This window comes from Sciurus carolinensis, chromosome 6 (genome assembly GCF_902686445.1).
Source record: "Sciurus carolinensis chromosome 6, mSciCar1.2, whole genome shotgun sequence".
NCBI lineage: Eukaryota > Metazoa > Chordata > Mammalia > Rodentia > Sciuridae > Sciurus > Sciurus carolinensis.
In genome coordinates this window covers 31,654,782-31,676,113 of record NC_062218.1, presented here as the reverse complement: position 1 = coordinate 31,676,113, position 21,332 = coordinate 31,654,782, and the positions used below count along the sequence as shown (strand labels likewise).

The window sequence follows — 21,332 nt, the reverse complement described above, 5'->3', positions numbered from 1 at the left end:
AACATGAACTGTAATACTTTAACAGAGTAAATTTTATGGCTTGTGAGAATGTGAGATATTTTCCAAAACTTCCTACTAGTCCAGGTGAGCTACATCATTTTATCAGCAAATGCTTACTAAGAGCCTACTCCAGATGAAATACTTTTACCAAGCCTCACAGGCCTACCTTGTCCTCAGAACAGTTTATGTTGGAATTGAGAAGGTAAGACAAATAAGGTAAATATAAAATAAACTAGGCATGGTCGTGCACGCGTATAATTCCAGCAATTCAGGAGGCTGAGGCAGGAGGATTGCAAATTTGAGGTTAGCCTGAGAAAATTAGTAAAAACTTGTCTCAAAATAAATAGAAAGGGATGTGGCTCCATGACAGAGTGCCACTGGGTTCAATCCCCAGTACTGTGAAAATAAATAAAGAAAAGAATCCAAGGCTTGATATACAATAGGAAAAATGTGACAAATCAGCATAACATATAATCAGAACATGAAAAAAATCACATGAAATAGGGCAGGAAAAAAGGGGGAAAGGATTTTAATCTTGAAAAAAAAATCATAAGATGATTCTGATATGCCAACTCCCCCAGAAAGACAAAACAAACAAACAAAAAACAAACGTAGGGGCTGAGAAATAGCTCAATCGGTAGAGTGCTTGCCTTGTAAGCACAAGGCCCTGGGTTCGATCCCCAGCACCCAGAAAAAAAAAAAAATTCCTAGAAAGATGGTAGGACTTGGACTGGAAGAGAAAAAAAGGAGGTACATGTTTTGGTTAAAAGATGTAAGTCAAGAAAATACAACATGAGTTATCAAATATAGTGGATATATTTATATATTTGAATATATTTTGCATATTAAGTATACTACCATACACACATGAGAGTATACTACAATACCACATTTTTAGAGGTATAATTATCTCTAGATATTAAACATGAGTTAAATCAAGTTTCTCATCTAGGTAGTTATTACTTGGAATACTTGATCTAGAGTAAATAGCTAAGTTGTATTAGTGAAGGATAACTTATAATATTTTAATACCAGATTAGCTTAAGCTTATTTGATTACATTTTCTTTGCTTTTTATCAAATACCTTCCTTCCAAATACCCCATCAGAATATCACACATTAGCAAATTTCTATTTGGAAATACAATTAACAATAATAGTTTTCCTCAAATCACACTTAGAAAGTAAGCTGTCAACTAACAAAAATAACAGATGTTTGCTAAGAACTACAGTAAGTATCCGAGTTACTTTTAAGTAGTGTATATCTAAGATACAAGACACAAATCAGCTTTAGAGGATAATTTTTAAATACAAGACACTTTCAGGAACAGATCAGTCAGTTCACAATTTCGGATCATAATTCTATGTATTGCTGCATTTACAGTATCTGCTACTTTACTTTCCTCAAATCTATGTCCCCTCTAGTATCCAACAATTGCCCCTCCATTATTCAGAACTAAACATATCACTATTGTTAATTCTTATTCTTTAATAACTCTGCTCACATGATTCCTCATTCCTTTATACCTTGCAGATGGTATTTTTACAGAACAGAATAAATAGAGGGATCCTTTAGACAGCATGTAAAATTTAGGAGGGAACATGGGGGGGGGGGAAAGAGTCCTACCATTAAATGCCTGGTATTCATTGCTGATTATATAGCAGTTATTTAAATAATTCTTGTTGAATGATTGAAAGGTCTAAGGGAACAGCTAAGGAAAATCTTCATAAATTTACCTGGCATCTAAAGTACATATGCCTAAAAGTAAATATGCTTAAATGTACTTAGGTCCTAGGAAAGTACTGATTTTCATTTTGACAGTTATTTGATCTGGTCAATTTTTTTGATAAATCAGTGTGATAGTTTTAAAATTATTCCTACATTTATCAACTAAAAAGCTACCCCCATTTTTAATTATTTTAAAAGTATACCTTTAATTATAATTGTAAAGAGAAAACTCTCATGAACAAAGTAACACAGTTCTCACTATAAGATTTCATAAGTTAGTATAATACTAAATGAAGGGGCAGTCTTGAGATTAATTTTGAAAAATGAATATACCAGGAAAACCTAGGAGGCATTGCACAACAGAAAATAGTCATAAAAGAACATTCATTTTGTCATTCGAAGTTCAGAGTAATATATACAATATCCTGGAAAACTCAGTGTTAGCAAATTATGGTACTGTTATCTTTGGTAATTTAAAAAACAAAACAAACAAAAACACATAGAACCCATCATAACCTTTTGATCTTTTTAATTTAATTTAATTTAATTTAATATTTTTGGCACCAGGGATTAAACCCAGGGGCACTTTAACCTCTGGACCACATCTCCAGCCCTTTTTTATTTTTTATTTTAAGATGGGATGTCACTAAATTGCTGAGGCTGGCTTTGAATTTGCAATCCTCCTGCCTCAGCCTGCCAACCAGCTGGAACTACAGGCATGCAGGCTACTCTGCCCCTTTCTGCAACTTCAAATCTTTTTGGCGTGCCCCTTTTCAAGTCTATACTCTAGTATTTAAGCCATTAGTAGTTTTCAAAATCAAACTGTTGCCATAGGCTCTCGAATCTGACTAATAATGGCTTTCAAAACCTATTTTATATACCATCTCTCTAGGAGAGCTTTGTTGATTTACTTTCTTGACACACTAGTCTAAATTAGTGACATTCTCATCCCTTATTTATCTTAATCACAGCATTTAGATATCACAACATGATTTTTATTTATCTTAGTTTCATTAGACTGCAAGATTCTTGATGGGTAGGCTAAAGTCTTTTCTCTCACCATTTCTAATACATAATGGTCCCTGAGTAGAGAAACAGGACACGGCCAATGTCTGATGACCAAAAGAATGAATACTACATCATGACCATATCCACATTAAACTGGATGTTTTATATTTCAAATATTAAGATAAATAACAGATCCTAAATAACAGATCCTACCTAGCCAACTGACTTTTCTTTTTTAGTACATTTTAATTCAGAAACTCTTTACTACCTTCTGCAAATAAAAGACTGATGATCCCTTAACTATCACTATTTTCCTAGCACTTATTCCTTTCTTTGCTTTTTTAAGTATATTTTTTATTTGTATATGAACACAATATCTTTATTTTATTTTTATGTGGTGCTGAGGGTCAAACCCAGGGTCTCACAAGTTCTAGGTGAGCGCTCTACCACTGAGCCACAACCCCAGCCCCCTCCTTTCTTTTCTTTACCTAGATTTTTTTTCCTTTTATTTTGTCTAGTTCATGAAATCATAAAACTGTGAACCTCTTCAGTTTATAGGTGAAGAAACAAGCTTAGGTTAGTAAGTGGCCCAAATGTCACTTGGCTGGTCACCTGGTTAATTTCACTATATAATACCTCTGAAAGATATACAAAGTTTGAAAAGCCATAATTCTGATCATCAAGAAGTTAAAAATGTACTAAAAAGAGATCACAGTCACAGTGTTGGGGGAGGAGCATTTAAATGACCTAAGAATAATCAATATGATTAGTACATTCAATGAGAAAAATAAATTTGCTACTAAATTAAGATATGAATGAAAATAAAGATTATGGCAGGGTAAAGCTATTTTTCAGAAATACATATTAGAGCCATATAAATGTTCAAAACTTTTGGTCCAAATTCTGATTACATGATTCTACTCCAAGTGAATTAAAAAAAAAAAAAAAAAACAGAAAGAGGAAGAAGGGGGAAGTTACATAGAAAGATGTTCTCTGCCTCTTTATTTACACAGAGAAAAATGAAAACAAATAAAACACCTGATAGAAGTATGAATAACTCCATGATATATGTATGTATGTTTATGCTATGAATATATATATTTAACATAAGTACACTCATATAAATATTTTTATTGAAATACACAGAAAAAATATAGAATTTGAAATTACAGATATGTTCTCTACTTTCTAAACTGTGTAATTTTTTCACATTGCTTCTATAATGAAAAAAAAATGAAGTGAAATCCTCAACATCTGAGGTTCTTGAAAATTTGTTAGTTCTAAATTTCATAATTTAGTCTTAAAAAAATACCAGAAAACTATATGTAGTTTTGGTTTCCAAGAAAATCAAGAGAGAGTTACTGAACTATAAAAGTTTAATTAAAAATGCTAAAATATCAATGACTTTCTTGTAATTGAAAATACTGGAATCATTAAAACAGTAAGATAACTAGTATAGGTGCACTATGCATCAACAGCTAGTTAACATATTAAGAGATTCAGACAGTAATCTTCAACCTAGGCCAGTCACAAGTTTATCATAAATAAGTCATTTTAAATTCTAGTCTTTAGACCCCCCTCATCTGAAGACTAGGGACAGTGCAATGGCCCCCTGAAATATACCAGGAACTCTGAGTAAATGGCAAATATTAAAAGCTATATGAAATACCTCTCTCTTTTTCTCACCTACACCTCCAGATTAATTTCTTAATATTTACATCTGGATGATATAGATCATTCTAGCCTGGAACCTACCAATTTTGTTTCTTAGCACTTACATATGTGGTTCCAGAAGCTGAGCTGGAGTAAGAATAAGAGAAGAAAGAATTAAAAACATTTCTATACACAGACCTTTCACTTATCTAGCTAAACAAACCTAGCTGTCCAAACACAAATAATAATTAAACTACACCAATTCTTTGCTGTCAACACTGTCCTAACCTTTTTTGGGTTTCATGTTTTCTTTCTTCTATAAAACTTGCTCAATATTTAACAAGCTCCACTCATCTTCTCTAATTAGTCCTGTCCCAAAACTGAAGTACATTCAAATTCATTTATTCAACATTTGTTTCTTGAGGGCTTACTATGTATAAGCCACCACTTACAATGACTACCAGAGGAGGTCTCCTTTCAGCTTTTGTAAACTGGCTTTACACTGATCCTACTTACTCTAAAATACAGTAGTTAACACAGAGCAAAATATAGCACATATTGTTTCTTCAGTCATAAACTCTATAATGAAGAAAATGCTTTACTTTGATTTTCAAGATGTACTTCACAGTAGAGATACTTGGAATTATTTAAACCTTTAGTAACTCTAAGCAAACCCCTCTATTCAAATAGGAAGATGAAGGGATAACTTCTTAATCTAAGGAAGAAATGTCATAAAGTTATAAAAATGATGAGTAATAATTTCCACACTCACAAACAAGTAATACAACCACAATATGTTTGACTCTTGTCACTAAAAAATGTTTTCATGAGCAGCAACTGAAAGTCACAGCATTTTCTTCAGTTTTTTGTTGTCTACAATTAAAGTGAAAATGTTATTCCAGTAAACATGTTTCTACAGTATGGGAAAGTTAAAAAGCTTTCCTTTTATCTTTTCTCCCACATTCCCATTTTATTCTCTACTTAATACTGTTTCTGAGTACATAAACACAAGAATACTGAAATGAACATACACTTCCATGAAATGTGGAACTGCAAAAGGCAAAGTATAAAAAGATAAAGGTTGAGCAAATTTCTAGTTGATATACTGGACTGTAAGTCAAAAGCCCTAGATCTTAGATATAATGGAAAAGTGTATAGACGATAATTCCATTTAGGCTAAACAGTGTAAATGTGACTGAAGATGACACCTTGATTTTAAACCAGAAACCAAGCATTTAAGCAAAAAGTATACAAACACTAAATATATACTTCTTTTATATTAGATCTAAATCTTTCTTAAAATGGTAGAAGTCATTCATCTGACAAGCTTTATGTTCAAGCACACATTCTAGATTCAAGACATCAGAGGAGGAATGGATTCAAGTGATATTCAGGGAAGTATGACTAAAGTCAAAAATTGTGAACAACGTGATTGGCGGTACAGTAAGAGTGAGTTAAGGATTATCCCAAATTTCTAGTTTAGGCAATCAGTTGAAGGAAGAAACATTAAATTACTTCACATATTTTTAAGAATAATTTCTTTTTGGGTAGGAGTAAATAAAAGAGAACTGAAGAAGGAGCTCAGTTTTGAATTTCTAGTACAATGGAGGTGCCTGGTTGATAGCTGGATCCGGGATTCAGGAGAGAAATACATTCAGCAGACAGATTTGTGAGTCATCGGCACACAGGTAGCATGTAATAAGTCATGTGAATAAATGAGATCAACAGGGAGAGTGAACAGAACTAAGTCTGAAAAATCACCTTGGGAATACAGATATTTAAAGGATAGACAGAGGAGGAAGAATTCTTTTTGGCAAAGAATATAAAAGGAAAGGTCAAGGACATAGGGGAGTAGCAGGAGGAGAATATCCCTAAACCTGAGAGAGAGAACTTTTTCAAAAAGCGAATGGGGGGTGTGTCAAATAAAATGAGCAGAATATAGCTCTTTTCTCATTACATCCCTTCCTCTTCATTAAAGAGCACTGCTTCTCCAACTTTAATCATTATGAGAGGGGCTATGACTATTCCTCACTATAATCCATGCTGTACTTTTAGCATAAATTTACAAACACTAAATAAACTCTTAAAACAAAATGTGAACTCAATTTTTTTTTTCTTTTTTCTTTTTGGTACTGAGGATTGAACAAACCCAGGGGTGCTTAACTACTGAGCCACATCCCCAGCCCTTTTTTATATTTTATTTAGAGACAAGGTCTCACTGAGTGCTAAGTGCTTCACTAAGTTGCTGAGGCTGGTTTTGAACTCAAGATCCTCCTGCCTCAGTCTCCTGAGCCAATGGGATTACAGGTGTGTGCCACAGTGCCTGGCTGAATCAATTTTTTAAGTGGGTTAATTATACCATCCCTTATTTCTTGTTCTAGTCTCTACATACTAAATGTTAAAAAATACACAATGCTATCTATTTTAACTATAATGAAAAAGAGGCACTGTCTAATTCACCTGCTTGGTAGAGCACTTAAACCTAACAGCATTTACTAATACAAATAAATGCCACTTAATAATAAAGCCAAGGGCTGGGGATATAGCTCAGTTGGTAGAGTGCTTGCCTTGCTTGCACAAGTCCCTGGGTTCTATCCCCAGCACCATAATAATAATAATAATAATAATGCCAATTATACTAGATTTTGGCAGGTAAAGGATAAAACTGGCAATTAAAATGTTTAAAAAGGCAGATGCTAAGCTCTGAAAGAAATATGTTAAGGCTATTAAAAGTACTATTTTTAATAATACTCGGAATCAAGTAGTATATTAAATACAATTTCAAAATGTAATCTAAAAAATTTTAGTCACCAACAAACTACTGATATATGCAACATGAATGACTCTCAAAAGACTTTTGCTAATTGAAAGAAACCAGACACAAAAGGCTGGCTACTATACGATTCCATTTATACCACATTCTAGAAAAGGCAAACCATAGGGACGGAAATCAGATCAGGCTGCTATGGGCTGCGGTAGAGATAGGAAACCGTTTACAAAGGGACACAAGGGAACTTTTGGGGGTAATGAAAAATTTTTAACTGTGGTGATAAGAGTTGCAAGATTTTATGTATGTTTGTCAAAACTCATCTAACTGAACATCTAAAAGAATAAATTTTACTACATAAATCATATTTCAATCAACCTGATAAATTTTTTAAATAGTCATCTAATCACTATTTTCATGTGCTGTAATATATTTCTCATTAACTTATCTGTATTATTATATATTATACTTAAATTAGAAAAATGTTTAAAATTATAATAAATCTTCAGATAAAACATAGTATTAGATACCTATCTTCCTGAAATAAACCCAAGTATCTTACACTCAATTATATCAAAAGACCAGAACAACAACAACAACAACAAAAACCCTTCCTATAATTCATAGTCCTAACAGCTAAAAAGGAAATGTTTTACTGTTAGGTGTATATAGGTAAATAAAACATTCTTACTCCAAAGGTAAGAGGACCCAAGGACATACCTACATTAAGAAAATTATATTTTGAAGTTAACAGAAATATACTTGTCATCCACTAATCTTAGAGATATATATGTAAGGAATATCACATAGAGGTGGGGATATTCAGTGGTGGACCACATGCCTAGAATCCCAAAGATCTTTGGGTTCTATCCCTAGCACTGTGTGGGAAAAAGAAAAAAAAAAAAAAAAAGGAGGAGGAGGAAATATCACGAAATCTACAGCTCAATTTGAAATAATCAATTCAACAAAAGTTTACTGTATAGCTAAAACAGGACAAGTACTATATGGCTGATAGACATAGGAACAAATTATTTGATCAAGAAATATAAGTAATAAACTGCACAAATGCTAAAATGGAATAAGTGATCATGGAAACTATGCTTTACTTTTCTCCTTACAAAAAAATTTCTGGCACTTGAAGACACATTTTGAAAAGTAATGCATGCCCATAGAAAAAAGGTAGGAATGCTATGTAAATTTACATTTTCATGGTTAATGTCCATGCTTTTTTTACCAGCAGTATTTTTAAGATTATTTTTAAAAATTATTTTTTTTAGTTGTAGATGGACACAACACCTATATTTTATTTATTTATTTTTATGTGGTGCTGAGAATCAAACCCAGTACCTCACACTTGCTAGGCAAGCGCTCTACCACTGAGCCACAACTCCAGTCCCTCATCAGCTGTATTTTGAATTCATAAAGATCTCAGAACATAAGGTCTTTCAAATTGCTCTAGATTTCATCAGGGAAAGTAACACATAACAAGACCATTCACATTAACTACAACGACAACAACACACACCCATATTTCACATGCTATGTAAAAATTCAGTTAGGGAAAGATAAAGATGAAATGGAAATGGACAGAGAAAGGGAGAGCAACTTAAGAAAAGGGAAAGAACAAAAGAATTAGTAGAGCTATATATCATGTAAGTCAGAATAACCTGAGGGAGGTTATGGGATAAATACTGTATATCTGATTCCTTTCTCAAAAGGGAAACAATGATATCAACAGTGTTTAGGCCATTACGTTTCAACTTTTAACGTTAAGAGCCTTCTGAGGCATAAGAATTAACAGAGTGAAAACGTTTTTTTCATGTGCAACAATTTTTTAAGAATAGTATTAATAATACCGTAAGAATAGTATTAATAATACCAGTATTATTAATAATAGTATTAATAATACTGAATACCTATCCTCAATTCAAACCCATATAAAATTTCAACTTGGCCATCAATGAGGGAAAACTAAATTACATATAGCCTACACTCAGATGATACATTTCTTTAGTTAACTTTGGCAACCCACAATTCTATCAAATAGAAGACAAGTAAAAGTAAGTTTTAAAATACTGAAAGGATTGTACGACAACCCCGTGTTGAGAAAAAACAATGATGTATTTCTTAGCTAGGAAGGACATTTTTGTTTTCTGATTAACAAATTAAATATCGTAAATGTTAATCATAAGGATATTTTAAAAATAAACTGTAATCTGAATTTCAATAATTTATTAGTGTTTTGAGCACTGTTAAAGTTATCTTCAACATGTATTTTTTAAAATAATGATCATATAAAAATAAATATGCATTTCATCTGCTCAAGACTGCACAATTCATTAAAATTGAGAAGACAAGTGACCTAAATATGTTAACCCTAACAAAAGAAATCCAGCATTTCAAAATTTGTCACAGCTTCTGAATTTCTCAAGAAAGGTAAAATTTAATAAATTAATACTGACAATTTCATGTTTCTGTGTGCTTAAAAGATGTTTCCTTTCTGACAAAAGACAAATATACACAAATGAAAACTTTAAAGGAGTTTGGTGTATCTGTGTTCAAGATATTTTCACACATATAAGATGGCAAAGCAATTTACCTACACGAGTTATTTTTAAAAATTAATGTATTTGGGGGGGATTCTTTTAAGCTTAACACTATCAGAAAAAGTAAATGAATAATCACAATAAAGTCATGAAAATAAAGTGAATTTATCCAATATTCTAAAGTTATGTACTTTGTTGATATATTCATTTACTATATTCTAGTGTATATATTTAAATATAAATTTTATTTAAAAGCATATCGTACAAAAATACATTAGATAGACTTAAAAATTTTTAAAGACTACAATTGAATAACAAATTAGCTATAACTGAACAAACGTTACAGAGTTCCTCTTTTTAAATTATTCTGAGAGGGTTAGGGATATAGATAGCTCAGAGACAGAGGTCATGCTTAGCATGCATGAGGCTCTGGATTAGATTCCCAAAACACCAAAAACTAAAAAAACTTTTTGAGGATCTCTTTGTAAGAAACACAAGAACAACAGTCTGTTTACTTTATAACCAAACATCTTTTGAGTCAAAATTTGTATGATAAATCTCAAAGAGACAGGGTAGTAGAACAGGAAGACTAGAAGTGTTTTAGAATCAAACATATTTGAATTGGAATTCTATCTAGATTGCTAGATTTGCCACTCAGGACAAGCTTCTTGGACGTGATGAGCTTTAATTTCCCTATCTGCAAAACAAGAACACACTGGGTAGCTGGGAGGTTCAAATCGTGATACACAGTATAGTGGTAAAGGCTACCAAGTAAAAGCACCAACTCTGGAGTCCATTATCCACTTTCTTGCAATTATTAGCTGTGTGACCTTGGGCTAGTCACTTAATCATTCCAGTGAGTCAGTTTTATCATAGACATACCCTTATACTGTATGTTGAAGAATTGAGAAAATTCATGTAAGTACCTGGCACATGAAATCACTCAATGACATTATATATTACAAATGTAAAAGCACTGAATACTATGTCTAACAAAAAAGATTTTATTAAATCCTAATTTTCTTACTATATTTAAAAACTCAAATTCACCTCCAAAAACAAAGATTCATAATAGGATAAGTAAAGGACTACATCAATTATTCTAAGAGGTAATCACAAAAGGGTTTCCCATAAGGTTATTATGCAATGGCAACAGCTCTGGAATCAGTATACAACCTCCCAAGTTGATTGCTTTGAAAGGATCAAAATTCTTTGGCTATATAAATATTGAAATTTAAAAAGTTATTAGTTGTGCTAATTTATTGATTCACCTACTACACTACAATTGATCATGAATGAAATCATTTTGTAAAGCTGAATTCTCCCTAAAAATAGATGCATATAAAAAACATTAAGTAAAAAATTCACAGACAACTTAATAAAAAGATAGTAAAGATTTCTGATTTCAAAAATTTAATTATCTCCAAGACATATAGCCTGAATTCTATTCCAGCTTCTTTGCCTGAGTATGTAATCTCTGACTAAATGACAAGTAAGCCAATCAACTGAGCAACCAAAGGAATAGTAAGATTTTATTTAAATTAGAAATGTAGAACCCTGAAATCCTTAAGAACAAATGTACATCAGACTATTTACTAACTATAAGACTAGCAGGCAGTTTCCTAAAGCTTTCCAACCTGTCTCCTTCATTTGTAAACCGTGGTTAATAACTCTTTCTACTCATGGGCTGCAAGAATTAAATGAGGTAATATTACGGGGGGCATACTTAAAATAATTCCTAGCAAATAATATGCCCTCAAACTTTATGGGGCAAAATCTTAACTGGCAACGGTATATCCTGAAATAACCCTTCTAATATCACTTTGGGAAGAGAAGGCGATATGCCTTAAAATAAAATACAATAAAATACAATAAAATAAAATACAATCTCACAAAACTCAATTCATTAAAATTGACTCCAGATTTACACCAAAACAAGTATCTAAAATCACTTTTATTACTTAATTGGGTAAAATATTCTAGGCACATAAAATTCTCCTTAAAATTATAAATAAGGACCTAAAATTAAGATACCTGGTTTTAAAAGTTGTTTTAAAAATCAATTAGAAACACTGTAATTCTACTCAAGTAATTTTTTAAAAGAAAACTTGCAAAACCAAATGTTTCAGGACACTTTTACATACTGTCTACTACAAATATAGTTAATCACTACATTCTTTAGTAGGGACATATATAAATAAAAGCAATCATTTAAACACCAAACACAAGTTCAGGTTTTCTAATGTAAAAGTACTATTTTAATACGAGGAAAATACAAGCAAACAGATATCATCCCTCTTTTTTAAAAAATGCAAAAGTATCTTGAATTCAGATAATTGAAAAAGTCACAAATGGTATTAGTGTTAGCACTCAGCAATACCTAGTTACAAAATCAGAGCTCAGACATTTCTTAAAGGAACATAATCTAAAAAAGAATTAATGTCAGAAAATTCCTTCTTCAACTGACTCACTATAAGAACCTACACAAATCACATAGACTCTGTCAAGTTTTTTATCAAAAAATAGAAACCATGCTGGTCACTTCTCTCACAGGATTTGAGAATATTTATAAATGGACTCAGATCACCTTGAAAAGGGACCAATTAAAAATGCAAAGTTATAAATGACAACTGTTGGAAACAGGAAAAAGTGCTTAAAAAGTGAATTTTTAAAAGATTTTTAAAGGCTGTAAGACCACAAATCATCAAAGTCAACTTACTATGCTTAGGATATTAAAATAAGCATCTTCAACTAAACAGTTAATTATCAGACTTCTATAAAGGTACCTAGACAGAAATTTCCTATGTATTTTATGGCAAATAAACATGTTAAACAGAATAAAAGCTACATTTCCCTAAAAGGAATTTTACTTACTCCATACCTCCCAATCACTCAAAAGGACAGTTAAATGCAATTATAAAAAACTCAAACTTAGTTTTTATTTACTCTATTATTAATTATGCATCTTATTTTGAAAAAATAAAAAATATCACAACAGGCCATGTCAAAATCCAATACTGTTGGTTATGGTGTTTCTACAACAATTTGATGATGGATTGGTACCAAAAATTAAATATAAAGTTAGTTTAAGAAGCCTTAGCAAGTATGTTTGAATTGGGCAGTCCAGTTACAAAAAAGAGAAAACTTTGTGTTCGAATTGTTATATCTTTGCTCAGAATATTTTTTAAACTTAGTAATTACTGTCGCAGAACCAGAAGTGTCTACTACCATGTTAAAAGCTTTCATTTTTCATCCCTCAAAATAATTTTAAATTGTCATTTTTCTACAATTTTTTTTCTTTTTTAAGGCTCAGTCAGTAATATTCAAAAACTCAATCAACTTTAGTAAACAAAGTTGAATGGCTTTAAAAAGGAAGCATCCTATATATACTTCTCAAAGCACTGAAACAAATAAGTATTTAATGTTTGACATTAATTCACTAGATTTCCAATATTTAAAACTGCTTTCAAGTTATGTAAGTTATGGTAACTGCAGACTCAAGAGAAAACACATTCATGAGATTTCCTTTAGGTACATTAGTAAATATTTCTCCAAAAACAGTAACTAGAATTTTAAGAACACTTTATACATTACTGGGAACACTTAATGGTTGCCTCTTTTTAACTGACTTTTCAAAAAATGAAAATATAAGATTAACCAGTGGTGAATGAAAATATAAGATTAACCAGTGGTGAATAGCTCGACCAATACAGCAAAAGTAAAACAAACTGTAATCCACAATGAAACAAATTATTCTCTCTCACCATGTTATCAAAGATTTAGAGTTCAAGTTTAGGTTTTGAGTTTTCACCTTTAAAAATGACCTATTTAATTGCATTGCACCAAATCAAAAATATTTTCAAATGTAATTTGAAGAAATGTTTGTTATCTTAATGAAAGTTATCACACAACCTGTACTACTTACAAATTTTAAATATGTAGAAGTGGGAAAATAAAATAAGAGGAACCAATGAACCATAATTCCAAAGTCTTAAGGGAAAAAAAAAAATCAATTCTATAAACTGATAACACACTGATTCAAAAATATGCACAGGGCTCCTTTTAACTATAAAACTCTAAAAACAAGTTGTTTCTGTTGATGAAAACTAAGCAAGAACTCTTTGCATTTTCTTTAGTGGAAATATGTTCATCCCTTGACACACATCTCAGTATTTTAATTAAATAAAAGTTGTAAAGACGATCACAGGAACATATGAGGGCTTTTTAAACATTTATAAGAAGCCCCTACCCGCCCCAGTCTCCCCAAACCCAACCCTCTGTTTTCTGAAGACGAGAAGTGTTCCTCTCTGCATTCCCTCCCTGGCAAACCCCCCACCCGCAAACCCCCCACCCGCTGTAGGCCTGAGGCCCCGTAGCAAACAGTGTCTAACAGGAGCAGGCAGCACAAAGACAGGAATGGGAGATTAGTGGGAGGGAGGGAGGCCGGGATTGGGGCTCAGCAGGAGCTTCAGGCTTTTTAAAATTCAAACTGCTCCCTGACCAATACAAATCACGGACACGCTACTGACTACTACACGGATTTATAGCATTAAAAACATGCCCAGTACGTGACAGCTATATTAACTTCACTCTTTTTAACATTTATCCGTTCGTTTGTAGGAAATGTGGAACAATTTATTGTGAGCAGGATGCTAAACTCAAAAATAACCTCCAGAAAAGTTACTTATTCTACAGTGACAATAAAAATTTAATAAGACACAAAAAATTTGAACCAATGTAACACCCACTAGTAAAACAAGGGACTTTATTGAGCAGTGTTGCTTCATTTTAACCAATGAGAGTTTTCCTTCAGCGAATATGAAACAAAGTATCAAATGAGACTAACAGAGGTACATGCATTTTTCTAGGCAATTTGTATGACTGAGGGCTTTTAAATTAGAGTTTTCCCCCTTACCACAACCTACATTACCAAGACCTCCATAAACAGACTCTAAACACTTAACTTACTCGTGAACTAGAACTTGTTAAGATAGAACTGATATTTTTCTCCAGCATTTACAGATACATTTGACCTATTAAAATGACACCTCTCTCATTACACAGTCAAACATCATGGCACAAACAGCCAATGACAATCCTGGGACCTCAAGAAGATCTGCCCTGACATGAAAGGATGGCACCTTCTACATTTTTTTTAACCTCCTAAGGATTTTAAGTATAACTTAATTTCTATCCTTTTTTAAAAAACTGGTTTTATCCTTCTGTTGGCAAAATGCTCAGAACATTTACAATTCTTTGTATGCTTCCACACGTTTAGGTCAGGAAGTACCTGAGTGTTTTATGTATAGTCGTTTAAAACTGTCCTTACATAACGCATACAAATATAAAGTGGCAGAGTAAACCTGTCAAGTACTTTATCCTTGTCTCTGAATAAAAAGTCCATGTGCAACACACACTGTCAAACAACATAAAAAGCTCGGGGGGGGGGGGATTGTGTAGTGTCTACTACACTGTGGTTTTCTACATTAAATATTCATGTGGACGATCTAATTCTTTCAAAAAGAAAATAAGTCTTTATTAACTTTCCAACATCCAAAACAAGTTTTTAAAAGAGAAAGAATTACCACCGTATCCGTGTCTGAGTATTTACATTTGTCTCACTAACTGAAACTACTTCCTCCCTTCATGGGGTCACAGGGGGAAGAAGGGGGGTTGTTTGTTTCACTGGGACGTTCCCCACTCCGGGACCGGGAAAGTTGTAAATATGGGGACGATCGGGGCACATTTGCTGTTAGTTGTATTGTTTCCGCCTCCTCGCTAGCTACGGCTCCTCTCCCGGGCGAGGCCTGTCACCGACCAGCAGTCGCTCCGCTCAGCCCGGAGCTCTCCTAATCCCCGAGCTCAAGTAGATTCCGCTGGCCCGCGGCCTGCACTCTCCGCCGGGCCTACGCCTCCCCGGCCGCCCGGCAGGAGCCCAGTCCCCGCCACCGGAGCCAGCGGGGAAAGGGTACAAAACCACCGCCACCCAGGGCGGCTGCCACCAGAGAGGAGCGAACTCTCGACTCGCCCGTGGAAGAGACCTGGGGCCGCTAAGGAAACGGCTGGGAGGGGAGCGAGGAGGAGAGACGCTGAGGACCTGGCGCCGCCGCCGCCGCCGCCGCCGAAATAAAGAGCAGGAATTTACCTGGGCGAATCGGCGTCTGAATCCGAGGGGAGGCCGAGGCCGCTGTGGCGAGAGACTATAATCCGGGCCGGGAGGGGGGGTGGCTACGGCTCCTCTTCCGTCTCCTCAGTGCGGGGAACATGTAGAGCCGGGGGGAGACCAGCCGAGAAGACAAATCGCTGCTTCTTCCTCCTCCTCCTCCTTCTCCCACATAGAAACACTCACAAACACCCGACCAGGGGCCCGAGCTACCGGGGGGGCATCGCCACGGGCCCGGGAACCAATCCTCCTGTCGGCGGGGGCGTCCCTCCCTGCGGCTTGGTGGTGTCGGGTGAGTCGGTACCGACGGAGGGAGGGGGGGGAGGGCGGGGGGAAGGAGCCCTGTGTGTGTCTCTCTCTCGTTCCGTCTCTCCCTCTCAGAACAAAATGCCGACCGGAAGTGCAGCTGCAGGAATGACTCCCTCCGCCGGCGCCAAACACTAACAACCACCCCCTCTTCCCCACTCCACTTCCGCCACCGCCGCCGCCGCCGCCGCCGCCGCCACTTGGGCTCGCGTCTCCGCCGCGCCGTGCAGCACCCGAGTCCGGCCGGGACCAGGAGCCCGGAGGCAGCAGCTCGTCTCTGCGCCCTGCTCCTCTGGGCGGCTGTGGATGTAGTTCGTACTATCGATCCTGCGGGGCGGCGTCTGCGCTGCGGCCCGGGGGCCGGCTCTCACGGGCTTTATTTTCCAGGAGGCCGAGTCCGGCGGTGGTCGTTTGCGTGGGGGCGCTCAGGCCCAGAGGGCCTCCCAGGCCGCGGGCGGCGGCGGGTGAAGACCGCGCTTGTGTCCCTGCTTGGCGTCATTAGCTGTAGGGAGCCGAGCTTCGGGCAACCAAGCAGAGGACGCCGGCGATTCGATGGCTCTGGTGCATTTTTTAAGTGGTGTGCCTGCAGTCGGGTGGATGGATGTATCGTATACCTTCTCCCTTTCCGGGAGGCCAGACTTTGCGCCCGCCGTGTGTTATTTCTGCGGTGCAAGGATGCAGTCCTTGAAGGCGAAGAAGACTCCCAGTTGGATTGAGTTGGAATCGTGTTCGTGATGCATTTATTTCTGGAAATATGCAGTCGGCTGGCGGACTTGCTTTTTGTCGGTGGTTTTGATTCCTCCCTAACAGTCGGGCTAAGGCCTGTAGGCGACGCTGTGCCAGCGAGGAGCGGCGTGCGGCGGAGCCGACTCCCGGCTCCGCGTCCAGGTGTGGGTGGAGCTGAGCGCAGGGAGCGCGCGGGCGGCCGGCGGGCCGCGGCCGGCGGACTTCAGACGGTTTCCTCTGTGGGAAACACGGAGGCACTGGACAAGGCTGGAGTACAAAATGTGATCATACGTACATACCGTACCCGTTGTAGTCTGTTGTAAAACAAGAAGTCCCTGCATCTTGCCGCAGATCTCTGTTTCGTTTTTTGTGTAAATGAAAAGGGGGCTATGCTTCAGGTAAAAAGTGCAGTAGGTAAGCGGGTTTTAAACAGGACGAAATGTGTCATCTCAGGGAATTCGGCGCAGTCAAGTTAATTGTGTTTATACATGTCAGCGCCCTCAAAGCAGGGGTAACTCGCCTGCAGGTTACGCCTTTGCATCCGAAGTCACGGAGGGGACTGAGACCTTGCGGTTCCTTTGCCCCAGTTACAGCCGTCGCTTCCCATCGCGACCGTGGGGGCCTAACTGGCAAAGCCTTGACCTCGGCCCGCAGGGGCCTGCGCGGTGGGGGGCAGGAGGGACCCGCCTCTGCTGCCGTGGCTGCGGCTCTCTTTCCCAAGCATCCATAGGTCTCTCTCCTTATCCTCAGGGTTCTGCTCAAAAGTCACCTCGGTGCTTCCGGGGCTACTATTTAAACGACAGATTTCCCTGCCTCCTTTCTCGCTTTATCCTTCGGACACTAGGATCTTTCTTTGCTTATCTTATTGTCTTTCCCCAGTATATTGTTGAGCTCCAGGAGGACACGAGGTTTTCTTTTTCTCCGCTGGTGTTAGGATTATGATGCCACACGATGGATGCTTTTACACCCTTCCGCCTTATTTCTGCGTTCTATCCCGTAATAAGTACTTACATATACCTAACATTTATATGCTGTAGAGAAGTTTATGAAAGATGGTGAAAACTGGAAACAATATTTAGGGAGAAAATGGAAGCTTATTATAGAGTTCGGGAAAAAAGCGATCGCTTCTAGATATTTGAAAGCCCGCTTCAACACCAGAAGCCCACAAACGTGATAATTATTTGATTTTAGGTCTTTGTAAATAGGCATGCTAGAGAACCGTGTTTAGGAGATCCTGTGATCATTTCCATACTGTGCTAATTCAATTTATTTTGTTTCTTGGGTCTCACAAACTGCATTCTTCATCCTGTCTGCCATCTTTTTTGGAAAATGCATGCTATTTCACTGAACTAAAGTTTGAGAATTTGTTTGGCTCGGCCCAGATCCAGCACTACTGGAGAAGTTCATTCAGCAAGTCCTCATTGGACACAAAATGTGTGCCAGGCACTGTGATTCAAAAGGTGTGTGCTTCTGAGGCTAGAGACCATATATAAAGGATCACATATGGCTACTACTTACTTATGTTGTCAAGCAAAGCAAAAGCTAGAGAGATTTAAGTTTCTTCTGAAGAAAAAGTTCAGTCACAGCTGAGGTCAGATATTTGAATACACCATTTAGTTTGCTGTTTATTTACATTTACTTACCTTGTGGCACCTGGTATAACAATACATTATTTGAAAATTATTTTTTAAGACTATAAAATGTGAGAAATTCTGTTTCCTAATATCTGGAAAACCAAGTTTTTTAAATTAAACTAAGTAAATGTACCAGTAAACTAGAAGCTATATAAGTGTCTGGTTATGCTATTACAAATTTTCATGTTTTGTTTACTAATTTTTTGAACAAGAAAAGACAGTCTGGGGAGATATATTACAACTATTAATATATTAATTAAACATTGTTATATTATTCTAATAGTCTATTCATTATAGGTTTACCCATTAATTTTAATTTTAAGAACAGCTTTAAGTAATATACAGATGGCTTAGGATGTTTTTCAGTTTCAAGATACAATATTTCAGTTTGCTTATGGAAGTACAATTATCTTTCTGTATATTTTCTTAAATGTTGCTGATGAACTAGTAATTTTGCATGTGTAGGTAACTGCAGTTGATAAACTTATATGGTAGAAAGTCTTGACATTTTAACATTTAATCTAAAATTTTAATTTAAAATGTTATTTGTGTTTCTTCCCTCACTTATTTTTTTTGTAAGATACATAACATATTTATTTATTTATTTATTTATTTTTTTTATTATAAAATTGTAAACAAATGGGATACATGTTGTTTCTCTGTCTGTACATGGCGTAAAGGCATACCATTTGTGTAATCATAAATCTACATAGGGTAATGTTGTTTGATTCCCTCACTCACTTATACATATTAAGAATTTATTAGGTACTAATTAACTTTATGCTAGGCCCCTCATATAAAATAATGAATGAAAACTGACAAGGTCACTGCTTTGAGGGTTTTTGTGTGCATTTATGTATGGATGATATATATGTATATATGTGTGATATATGTATATATAATTTATATACAGTTTTATACCACTTTTTCTAGATTTTAGAATGGAAGAAATTGTTTCACTGCATATCAGTGTGTCCTGTTAAATCAACTAGTATTTTGCTTACCTAAATTTAGGTATCCAAGTTGAGATCTTATAATAATATTGATTTCTTGATTTCATTGTCTTTTTTTTCATTTTTGCTTATTAATTACTTCCTAATACCATCAGTTTGTTTTGTTCTTATGTTTTTCAGGCTTTTATGTCCAAAATCACTTGACTTTTGGCGGCCTTATATTTCATTGTTATATCCCTGTCAGTTTTGGTTTGGAGGGTAACCCAATCTTTACTCCAACCTAATATTGTCTCCTTGCTTTAAAGAATTAAGTTGTATGATTCAGTTTTATTTGCTGGGAATATTCCTGAATATTTACAAATGCATTGTTGATCAATGAATTATAGATTTAATTTTAAAAATTTAAATGAATTTTAACTATTCACTATCTGTATTGAATGTCATTACCAAAAATTGATACAACAGACAAATTATGAATTTTTTTTTTACTGAATAATATTATCTTCAATATAAATGCAATTTGACATAAAGGGATGGGGAAAAAATTTAGAAAATCATCTATTTTATGCCTGCCAGTTTTCCTTTGTTAGTGATAAAATCATCTCTAACAGGAGTAAATTTTAAAAGGTAGGGAAAAGACAAAGATACTATATATATGTTTTGGAGATTAGACTGCGCCAAAGTTATTTCATTTAGGATAATTAAATTACTTTCAGGAAATTTGATGAAAAGTTAATTCAGGATGCTGATTTTGAGGGCAGAACTATAGAATTAACCAATGACTTAAACATTCTGTGACTATTTCATGTTTTTTAAAATTAAGTTCCTTAATTTGTGATAATATTTATGAGGCTTACTCAATGTATTTATCCATTTGTTTAGATCATATTAATTTCTCCTCCCATGAATGTCTTCCCTTCATCTTGGTCTTCTAGTCTGGTCTTCAAGAATAAGCTTTGACTGGGTAGTGTGGCATAGGCCTGTAATCCCAGTGGCTCAGGAGGCTGAGGCAGGAGGATCACATATTCAAAGCCAGCCTCAGCAACTTAGTGAGGCCCTAAGCAACTTAGTGAGACCCTGTCTCAAAAAATAAAAAGGGTTGGGAATGTGGCTCCGTGGTTACGTGCCCCTGGATTTAATCCCTGATACCACCTCAAAAAAATAAAATAAAATAAAATAAGCTTTGTCCTTTCATTAATCTTTCTTACCTATAATTAAGATTTTTCTCTGGATTTTATTATCTATGCCATTCATTTATGACCTGACTATATTATTTGTATTGTTTATCTATGCTGTATGCTTCTAAATCAAAGTCACATGTTATACTCCCAACTTTCACTGAACAATGTTATAGGGTAGGGCCCTTAAGAAATGCATTTCTGAAATCCGATTTCAACATAAAGTTATTTAAGGTTATAAATCTTCATGAAAGTTTAATTTTCATGGAATGTACACATATGTTGGATGTGGACAAAGTTAAACTATATGTGGTAATTTAATGCTAAACTAATCTAGACAAACATTGATTAAAACTGATTAGATGGAAAAATAGAAAATCAACTAAAAACTTAAAAGATCTACCTACAGTAGATGATGAAGGGAAACTTCTCATATTTAATTGTCCCTTTGCATAGATTGATTTATAGTCAAAGTGTCTGCTCTAGACCAGTGCTTTAAACTATATTGGTCATGAAACATTATATATCATGAAATTAATTTAGTGGGTTGTGACTAGCATTTTTTATTTAAAAGATAGAAAACTAAGAGTAAGTGTGTTTTTTTTTTTGTCTCCCCCGACATCCTTCTCGCTCTCATACTGCCCCCTCAAAGTATGTTTTTAAATAAAGAT

The 21,332-nt window shown here is 35.4% G+C and overlaps 1 protein-coding gene across 2 annotated transcripts in view; it reads right to left on the bottom strand.

The window, feature by feature from the left end:
* Positions 1-16,210, bottom strand: part of Nipbl (NIPBL cohesin loading factor) — a 182,800-nt gene extending 166,590 nt beyond the window's left edge. Inside the window, exon 1 of one of the 2 annotated variants that reach the window (XM_047556377.1) lies at positions 15,847-16,210. The gene's annotated coding sequence lies outside the window, so the exon portion shown is untranslated. The remainder of the gene's footprint in view (positions 1-15,846) is intronic. The other variant, XM_047556376.1, reaches the window with a different exon arrangement.
* Between the last annotated feature and the right edge of the window lie 5,122 nt (positions 16,211-21,332).